This window comes from Oncorhynchus clarkii, chromosome 10 (genome assembly GCF_045791955.1).
Source record: "Oncorhynchus clarkii lewisi isolate Uvic-CL-2024 chromosome 10, UVic_Ocla_1.0, whole genome shotgun sequence".
Lineage (NCBI taxonomy): Eukaryota > Metazoa > Chordata > Actinopteri > Salmoniformes > Salmonidae > Oncorhynchus > Oncorhynchus clarkii.
Window position 1 is genome coordinate 48,877,575 of NC_092156.1, and position 10,892 is coordinate 48,888,466.

The window sequence follows — 10,892 nt, forward strand, 5'->3', positions numbered from 1 at the left end:
TTTTTAGGAAGTCCTGGGAGACCCTATCGATGATGAAGAATGGATACAGATATGTTTGAATACCCAGTCATTTTCACATAATCTCAGACATATATTACTGAAGATTAAGACCATCCATAGAACTAACTATATACCAGTTAAACTGAATATCATGCACTTAGAAATGTAATTATTCTGCTGGAGGTGTAAAACACAAAAGGGGACATATTTGCAAATGTTATGATCTTGTGAAAGTTGGCTGAATTCTGGCAAAGAGTATGTTCTTTTATCTCAGCACGTCTACAGATTCTCCCTGTTTTTGTTCGATTGGAAAAGTTGATACTGGAGACTGTTATCAGAAGAAACTGAGCAACTTAGCATTTATAACGACTAAGAAAAGCATTGCCATTAATTGGAAGGTTGGTTATCCTCCCACAATGTCACAATGGATGGCAGAAATGCTATGTATCACTAGATTTGATTTATTACAAGATTAAGGGTATACTGCGCAACCTTCATAAGGTCTGGGTGCCTTAAATGGGATACTGTATGACAAAAGGCGCCTTTTTTGAAAACATAGATTTTTTTTTCATTGCACACAAGACTGATTTGCGCCTGTCTCAGTGGACCAATCCATTGAAGATTCTGTAGGGATGATACAATCCAAGAGAATGGGGAATGTGGCTCAGATGAACAAGGCACATCTCTCTCCATAGGTATTCATTGTTTCATAACTTAATTGTACGCATTGTTTGCTGTGTCTATAAATTCCCCATGACATACAGTGCCTTGCGAAAGTATTCGGCCCCCTTGAACTTTGCAACCTTTTGCCACATTTCAGGCTTCAAACATAAAGATATAAAACTGTATTGTTTTGTGAAGAATCAACAACAAGTGGGACACAATCATGAAGTGGAACGACATTTATTGGATATTTCAAACTTTTTCAACAAATCAAAAACTGAAAAATTGGGCGTGCAAAATTATTCAGCCCCTTTACTTTCAGTGCAGCAAACTCTCTCCAGAAGTTCAGTGAGGATCTCTGAATGATCCAATGTTGACCTAAATGACTAATGATGATAAATACAATCCACCTGTGTGTAATCAAGTCTCCGTATAAATGCACCTGCACTGTGATAGTCTCAGAGGTCCGTTAAAAGCGCAGAGAGCATCATGAAGAACAAGGAACACACCAGGCAGGTCCGAGATACTGTTGTGAAGAAGTTTAAAGCCGGATTTGGATACAACAAGATTTCCCAAGCTTTAAACATCCCAAGGAGCACTGTGCAAGCGATAATATTGAAATGGAAGGAGTATCAGACCACTGCAAATCTACCAAGACCTGGCCGTCCCTCTAAACTTTCAGCTCATACAAGGAGAAGACTGATCAGAGATGCAGCCAAGAGGCCCATGATCACTCTGGATGAACTGCAGAGATCTACAGCTGAGGTGGGAGACTCTGTCCATAGGACAACAATCAGTCGTATATTGCACAAATCTGGCCTTTATGGAAGAGTGGCAAGAAGAAAGCCATTTCTTAAAGATATCCATAAAAAGTGTCGTTTAAAGTTTGCCACAAGCCACCTGGGAGACACACCAAACATGTGGAAGAAGGTGCTCTGGTCAGATGAAACCAAAATTGAACTTTTTGGCAACAATGCAAAACGTTATGTTTGGCGTAAAAGCAACACAGCTGAACACACCATCCCCACTGTCAAACATGGTGGTGGCAGCATCATGGTTTGGGCCTGCTTTTCTTCAGCAGGGACAGGGAAGATGGTTAAAATTGATGGGAAGATGGATGGAGCCAAATACAGGACCATTCTGGAAGAAAACCTGATGGAGTCAGCAAAAGACCTGAGACTGGGACGGAGATTTGTCTTCCAACAAGACAATGATCCAAAACATAAAGCAAAATCTACAATGGAATGGTTCAAAAATAAACATATCCAGGTGTTAGAATGGCCAAGTCAAAGTCCAGACCTGAATCCAATCGAGAATCTGTGGAAAGAACTGAAAACTGCTGTTCACAAATGCTCTCCATCCAACCTCACTGAGCTTGAGCTGTTTTGCAAGGAGGAATGGGAAAAAAAAATTCAGTCTCTCGATGTGCAAAACTGATAGAGACATACCCCAAGCGACTTACAGCTGTAATCGCAGCAAAAGGTGGCGCTACAAAGTTTTAACTTAAGGGGGCTGAATAATTTTGCACGCCCAATTTTTCAGTTTTTGATTTGTTAAAAAAGTTTGAAATATCCAATAAATGTCGTTCCACTTCATGATTGTGTCCCACTTGTTGTTGATTCTTCACAAAAAAATACAGTTTTATATCTTTATGTTTGAAGCCTGAAATGTGGCAAAAGGTCGCAAAGTTCAAAGGGGCCGAATACTTTCGCAAGGCACTGTATATCACCAGCAGTAGCCTACATTTACCGTTCTAATCTGCAATGTTTGTTTGGTTATGGTAATTTCTGTTAATGCATTCAATATATTATCATCGGATAATTAAATGGGGCACATTAGCAGACAATGAAAGCTCTTACATTATTAAATCAAATTTCAAATCAAATCAAATCAAATGTATTTATAAAGCCCTTCGTACATCAGCTGATATTTCAAAGTGCTGTACAGAAACCCAGCCTAAAACCCCAAACAGCAAGCAATGCAGGTGTAGAAGCACGGTGGCTAGGAAAAACTCCCTAGAAAGGCCAAAACCTCAGAAGAAACCTAGAGAGGAACCAGGCTATGAGGGGTGGCCAGTCCTCTTCTGGCTGTGCCGGGTGGAGATTATAACAGAACATGGCCAAGATGTTCAAATGTTCATAAATGACCAGCATGGTCCAATAATAATAAGGCAGAACAGTTGAAACTGGAGCAGCAGCACGGCCAGGTGGACTGGGGACAGCAAGGAGTCATCATGTCAGGTAGTCCTGAGGCATGGTCCTAGGGCTCAGGTCCTCCGAGAGAGAGAAAGAAAGAGAGAATTAGAGAGAGCACACTTAAATTCACACAGGACACAGAATAGGACAGGAGAAGTACTCCAGATATAACAAACTGACCCTAGCCCCCCTACACATAAACTACTGCAGCATAAATACTGGAGGCTGAGACAGTAGGGGTCAGGAGACACTGTGGCCCCATCCGTGGACACCCCCGGACAGGGCCAAACAGGAAGGATATAACCCCACCCACTTTGCCAAAGCACAGCCCCCACACCACTAATAGATGATGACATTTCTCTGAAACAGACTATAGGCTACAAGTCAGAACAGTAGGCTAAATTATGAGGGGAAAAGGGACCAAATTATTAGGATGAGGCACATGGGCTACTAACAACTTACTAAAAAACATAAACATAGTATTACTTTCTTAGCTACAGTATACATATCTCCTAGCATATTACATTTATACAGCAGCATGTAAGACATTTTTGGACTCATCTTGTTGATCTGTGCTTACTTGAACAGGAAGGTGGCATGGCAGTCCTTTGTAGGCAAATTTTGTCATCAAACTTTAGGGCACGACTTCCGCCGAAGTCGGTCCCTCTTCTTGTTCGGGCGGCATTCGGCGGTCAACGTCACCGGCCTTCTAGCCATCGCCGATCCACTTTTCATTTTCCATTTGTTTTGTCTTTGTTTTACACACCTGGTTTAAATTCCCCAATGAAATGTTCGTTATTTAACCCTCTGTTTTCCCCATCGTTTTTGTGAGTGATTGGTTTATTTTAAGTTCGGTCCGATGTTTGTGGGCTTGGTATTACTTCATGTATTTGGATATTTTCAGTAAAGTTCCTTGTTTTACTCATCTCAGCTGTCCGGCTCCTGAATCCTCTGCACCAGCTACACCCAGATCCTTACAATCACTCACCCTAAAATGGAGTCAGCAGGAGCAGACAACCTCCCTTTGGCGGTCGAGGAGCACGTCCAGCAGCATGCGACCATCTTGCAACATCTCGGCACCGCCATGGATCGCATGCTGCAGACGATGGACCGATGGGAGAGAGGAGGAGTTCAGCCAGCGCCTCCACCGGCACCACTACAACAGGCACCACAGTTCACCCCTCCTTCACCCGGTCTCAGTGGGATTCGGCTCGCGCTCACAAGGGAGTATGATGGGACAGCTGCCGTATGCCAGCGGTTCCTACTCCAGCTGAAACTATACCTGGCGACCGTCCACCCGGCTGCTTCGGGACGTGACAGCGTTTCCGCCCTCATCTCCTGTCTCTCAGGGAAAGCCCTGGAGTAGGCCAACGCCGTATGGGGGGAAGGAGAAGCGGTGTTGGACAATTACGCAGAGTTCACCCGCTGCTTTTGGCAGTTTTAGACCACCCACCTGAGGGTAGAGCTGTTCCACCTGAGGCAGGGGACGAGGAGAGCACAGGAGTTCGCCTTGGACTTCCGGACCCTGGCTCTCAGCGTGGGATGGAACGACAGGGCCCTGATCGATCACTACCAGTGCAGTCTGCGTGAGGATGTCCATCGGGATTTGGCCTGCAGGGACACCACTCTTACGTTTGACCAGCTGGTGGACCTGTCCATCCACCGGAGGAGGGGCCGTTCCCTGTACCATCTGTGGCTGCAGAGGGCACACTGCTGGTCAGTGCTGGGGAGGTTCTTCTGGGAGTTGAGACAGCAGCCAGGGCACTCTCGTGTCACCCAAGGTGAGTCGGCACCAGGCTCACTCAGAGCCAACTGTTTGCTAACATGCTTTTGTTTATACATTTTCCTGAGTTTTCCCCGCATTCCCAGTATAAGGCGCTCATATATTCAGGTGCAGCTTGGAATTTTATTGACAGAGCATTTGCCCATAGTTTAGGGATCCCCATTGTTCCTGTGGATATGCCCTTCCCTGTGCACGCTTATGATAGTTGACCATTAGGGTCAGGGCTAATTAGGGATGCCACCGCTCCACTGGGCATGGTTATGCAGGAGGGTCACAAGGAGAGAATTAGTCTTTTCCTTATTGATTCTCCTGTGTTTTCCGCGGTGCTGGGCCTACCCTGGTTGGCCTGTCATGACCCCGGTATTTCGTGGCAACAGAGGGCTCTCAAGGGGTGGTCACGAAAGTGCTCTGGGAGGTGTTTAGGGGTTGCCATCGGTGTTACTATGGTGGAAAGTCCAGACCAGGTCTCCACCGTTATATACCCTCTGAACATGCCGATTTGGCTCTCGCCTTCTGTAAGAAGAAGGCGACTCAACTACCACCTCATCGACTGGGGGATTGTGCGATAAATCTCCTGGTAGACGCAGCACTTCCCAGGAGTCACGTGTATCCCCTGTCACAGGAGGAGACGGTGGCAATGGAAACATATGTCTCTGAATCCCTGGTTCAGGGGTACATTCGGCCCTCCACTTCACCTGCCTCCTCAAGTTTCTTTTTTGTGAAGAAGAAGGATGGAGGACTGCGCCCGTGCATTGACTATCGAGGTATCAACCAAATCACTGTGAGGCATAGCTACCCGCTGGCTCTCATAGCCAGTGCGATAGAGTCAATGCACGGGGCGCGCTTCTTCACAAAATTGGATCTCAGGAGCGCTTACAACCTGGTGCGTATCCGGGAGAGGGACGAGTGGATGACGGCATTTAGTACCATCTCAGGGCACAATGAGTACCTCGCCATGCCTACAGGTTGATGAATGCTCCAACAGTCTTCCAGGCATTTGTAGACGAGATTTTCCGTGACCTGCACAGGCAGGGTGTAGTGGTGTATATCGACGACATTCTAATATACTCCGCTACACGCGACGAGCATGTGTCCCTGGTGCGCAGGGAGCTTGGTCAACTGTTGGAGCATGACCTGTACTTCAAGGCTGAGAAATGTCTGTTCTTCCAACAGTCTGTATCCTTCCTATGGTACCGCATTTCCACTTCAGGGGTGGAGATGGAGAGTGACCGCATTTCAGCCGTGCGTAATTGGCCGGCTCCCACCACGGTAAAGGAAGTGCAGCAGTTTCTAGGGTTTTCTAGGTTTCTGCGGTCTTATTGCCAGGACCAGCCAGGGGAGTGAGCAGCGTTCATCCCCTGGGCGGAGATGGCCCGGCTCCGCCACTCCTTCACTAACCTCTCCCCCTTCCAGTGCGTACTGGGGTATCAGCCGGTTCCTTGGCATGAGAGCCAGATCGATGCTCCTGCGGTGGACGAATGTTTTAAGCGCTCGAAGAAGACCTGGGACGCCGCTCATATGCACCTGCAACGGGCCGTGAGGCGTCAGAAGGCGAGCGCCGATCGCCACCGCAGTGAAGCTCCTGTGTTCGCACCGGGTCTGGCTCTCGACCCGAATCCTGCCCCTCCCCCTGCCCTGCCGGAAGCTGTGCCCACGGTTTGTGGGGCAATTCAAAGTCCTGAGGAGACTGAATGAGGTTTGCTACAGGTTACAGCTTCCCCCAGATTACCGTGTTAACCCCTGATTTCATGTGTCTCTCCTCAGGCCAGTGGTGGCTGATCCACTCCAGGAGCCTGAGGTGCGGGAGGTTCCTCCGCCCCCTCTGGACATCGAGACATCGGTGCTAGTTTTTTTCTAAGTTCCCAGTTGTCTTGAACTCACTGAAGTCTGAGTGAGATCTGAAGTGAGATTTCCCTGTAACGGTTGTCTTCCTCCTCCTAGTAGGAAGGATCTGAGGACCAATGCGCAGAGTGGTAGATGTTCATGATGTTTATTTGCCTGAACACTAAACGAAACAAACAAAACATGTGGAACAAACACTGACACGGAAAATAATCACCCACAACTCAAAAGTGAAACCAGGCTACCCAAGTATGGTTCTCAATCAGAGACAACGATTGACAGCTGCCTGATTGAGATCCATACCAGGCCAAACACAGAAATCCCAAATAATAAAAAAAGGAACATAGACTGCCCACCCCAACTCACGCCCTGACCATACTAAAACAAAGAGAAAACAAAGGAACTAAGGTCAGATTGTGACATTCCCACTTCCGAGTTTCCAGTTGTTTTGAACGCGGCAGAAGTCATGCTGGATTGACAGCATGGCCAATGTTGAATGTTTATCCTTTAAAGCTTGGAAAAGAGACCCTTAAACCCAGACTTGGACCATACATCCACTCCACTGAATAGTAGGCTAGTGATTGCTTTGCAATGCTTGCAGTTAGCCACTTATTCCTTACAAACCACTCATTGTTGAATTTGCGATTTCCAACTTGTTGTGTAATGTTTATGTCCAATGGCCGATGAGCACCGATACGTTTTATCTATAATTTCTTAATATGACAAGGAAAAGGATTTGCTAGTAGATTGTTGACTTGATTAATGATGATGACAGCTAACTTGCTAGCTAAGATTTTTAAAGTATGATGTTGACATGATCAGTCCAATCAAAGCTGATATAATGTGATTTGAAGTCATTTTATCTGTGGCCAATGACCTTGAGACTTTTTGGATGGGCACTTCTAATGTAACTATGCCAGCACCAAAGGGGCTTGAATTTTTTAGCTCTACCCTTAGATTTGGCAGTGATGTAGTGTCCCAATGAGTGACAGAACACTGAGCCAATCACTGCGCAACTAGAGAACATTACCAACCCCTGTGCTGCCCCACCACCAGAGAATGCACTAAGCTAGGCTGGAACACCTGTATTTTGGAACTGCCTTACTCAAGAAAGCAAAAAAGAGACCATGTTTGTATGCAGCTTTATTCATTCTGCCCCACCTTACCTGAATGATGGGTCGCCACTGCACCTGAGCCTTTAAAAATGTTCACCTGCCCCTTTAAGGCGGGAGGTTACCATGTTAATGTGACTTGAAAGTCATGTGCCTGTGAGATTGAGAGTCTGACTAATAGCTGTGTTGTCTTCTCTTCCCTAGCAGTTGAAACTCAATCATTGAAAAACAATTTAGCTTGTGAACAAAACAATGCAAATAGCCAAGAAACACAAGGACAGTCTCACTTCAGTAGACCTTTGTTTCAAGTAAATTAGACCAACTGTTATGCCTGTGGACAGTCAGCTCTTCACGTGCACTGTGCACAGCCCCTAGCCAGGCAGTGTTGCAGCTCAAGGTAGGTAGGATAGGCTATAGGATTTGTAGTTTGACTTTGTGCGATTAATTTACCAGCCATGGAACAAAATGCAGAAATAATTTGAAAACAGCTACTGCAGCATTTACTGTGCTATAAATGTGATCATACTTTGTTATTCAGAAATGTGAGTGAAGTGCTCGCACTGTGGAGCCCAGACCACCTGCCAATGTGGCTGGTGAAATTGACAAAATGTCAATGCCAATGCCAAAATCTACCCGCAGGTGGCGGGTGTTCATTTTTGTCGTGGAAAATTGCAAGATTATGTTATAATGCTTGTATTACATTATAATGGTTGTTTTATTCGACAGAATAGAGTATTCTGTTAACTATTGTGTGTGTGTGTTCCACTGAGGATTGGCCTCTATGAGATAGCATTGACAGAAGAGATTTACAATGTCTTTGGGTAATTAAACCTAAAGAGCATTCCAGATAACATAAGGTAATGTTTTTGTGCTATGAAGTACCAGGAACGAGATTAGAACCTCGCCTTAGGGACCAAACTGAACGATAATTTATAGTGAATGTTATCTGGCTAAGGGATACTCCTTTCTCAATTATAAAGTCCCTTTGTGAACTGTTTCTAAGATCTGTGGTTCGTCATGTAGAGTGAGAGTGGTGTATCTTGGCTATAAAAGATCTTTGTACTTTTCTGTTGTGACTTTCAATGGTTCATTAGAGATAACGCATCATTGAAAGTCAAAGGCTATTGCAAAGCTCTTATTATTATAAAAACATGTAGTTTAAGTATAACTCTGATTGGTGTGTGAAGTTTATTTCTCCTCATTTGGTAAATACAGAAATAAGCCACCACATTTTACACCCTGTAGAATTATTATAGTCATTTAGGACTACAGTTCTTGTAGTTGGAGTGGACGTGATGATTTGTCCAGTTTTGCAAAACTCACAACCTATGCTACATTTTTTTTAAAATTTCTTTCCATTTCTGAGTTGTCAATGTATTCATCTTTTGTTTTAAAAGCTGCTGTCAATGTTGAGTAAGGATGCACACCTGGTTATGCATATAGAAGTAGGACTAGTCTACATGGCCTGCTCGCAAACCGCAAGTTAACAAAGTCTGTTTTTACAATAGCCTACAGCTGTGTCTGTCCCAAGGTCACTGGCATGGGAAACTCTGAGGGCATATACTTTATATATTTTATTTAAAGTTTTCTCGCTTGAGTTTCAGGCGACCCAGTTGATAGTTGCTAAAAATATTTCAAGTTAGTTGAAGGGATTGTGAGGAGAGTGGAAGGAGATTTGAGGGGGAGGATGAAGAGGGAGGAGAGGGAGTGGGGGTAGCATGCTGCTCGGGAGAGGTGGAAGGGGGGTTTAGGGCTGGGTGTCATTTAGATTTGTAAGGGGATAGATTAGGGACGGGGAGATAGGGAAAGGTAGTTTGTAGGGTGACGGGGAGGGAAGATGCTCCCCTGAGGTTTTGTTTGGGGTTTTTGTTTAGTTAAATTAAAATACCATTGTTGGAGTATGTATGAAAATTATGAGTTGTAAAGAATGAATGGTATTGAAGGTCATAAATTATTTTTTATTTAAAAAAAAATAAGGCTGTTTAGGTTTTCACAGTATGTTTGTGTATTGTTCGTGTTTATCTTTGATTAAAGATGTATCGAAATAACCACGCTGCATTTTGGTCCTCCTCTCCTTCATCAAAAGAAAACCCTAACAGAACATTTAGAAAATGCAAAGAACAAATTATAATTGTGAAGGTCCTTAAATTTGCTGAGAATGTCTTAAAGCCAAGCAACTATCCTGGAACATTTCCAGAAAATTGTGAGAAGTGTCACGTTCTGACCTTAGTTCTTTTTGTTATGTCTTTGTTTTAGTATGGTCAGGGCGTGAGTTGGGTGGGTAATCTGTTCTTTTTTCTATGTTGTGGTTTTGTGTTTGGCCTGGTATGGTTCTCAATCAGAGGTAGGTGTCGTTCGCTGTCTCTGATTGAGAATCACACTTAGGTAGCCTTTTCCCACATGTATGGTGTGGGTGATTATTTTCTGTCTTTGTGCATGTCACCAGACAGGACTGTTTCGTTTCATTCTCGTTATTTTTGTTTTAGTGTTCTGAGTTGAATAAAATTAACATCATGAACACATACCACGCTGCGCATTTGTCCGACATTTCATACTCCTTGTCAGAGGAAGATGACAAGCGTGACAAGAAGGTTATGTTCAAAATATCCATAGAACAATCACACTCTCACCAAGCTCTATGAAACGTGTAGTTCTCAGAATGTTATGTGTTAGCTGGGAAGCCCTTGAATTGTATAATTTTTAAAATACCAAATATTGGTTAATGTTGGCCTTGTTGGTAATTTCATTCGCATTTGGTTGTCAAGGAATGCCTTTCTATACAGGGCTCGAGGGCCGAGATATATCATTTTACAAAACAAAATAAGATTCAAACAAAATTGCCCCTTCATATAGATCATGATTATTCTATTGGGGATTGCATGGAGCCTATGCTATCTTCATGAGTTGGGCACGTATGGTGGATCTGGGAGATTGCGCACAGAATGGGAGGGACGTTAATGTCCTTTGTGCGTGTAAAGCACTGCTGGTGGAGGCAAGCTGTCCCTGCCAGAGTTGTGTGCCTGTAATTACTCTTGTAATGTGGATGATCAAACAGCCAGAGACAGAGAGAGCTGAAGGGGATGTTGTGTGTGCTGGAGCCAGTATTCCCATCGACTGGATGACTCTCATCCCACTCCTCTCGTCCCATCCTCCCTTTGCTCCTTCTAAAAATGTTCTTCATTGTTGGCTGCTTGATATCATGTGGTAAAGTTAAAGATGCCAATCCCTGTGTTTTTTGCTGTATTTTACACTTCAAAGAGAGCATGCCCTGTACAGTACATTCAGAAAGTATTTAGA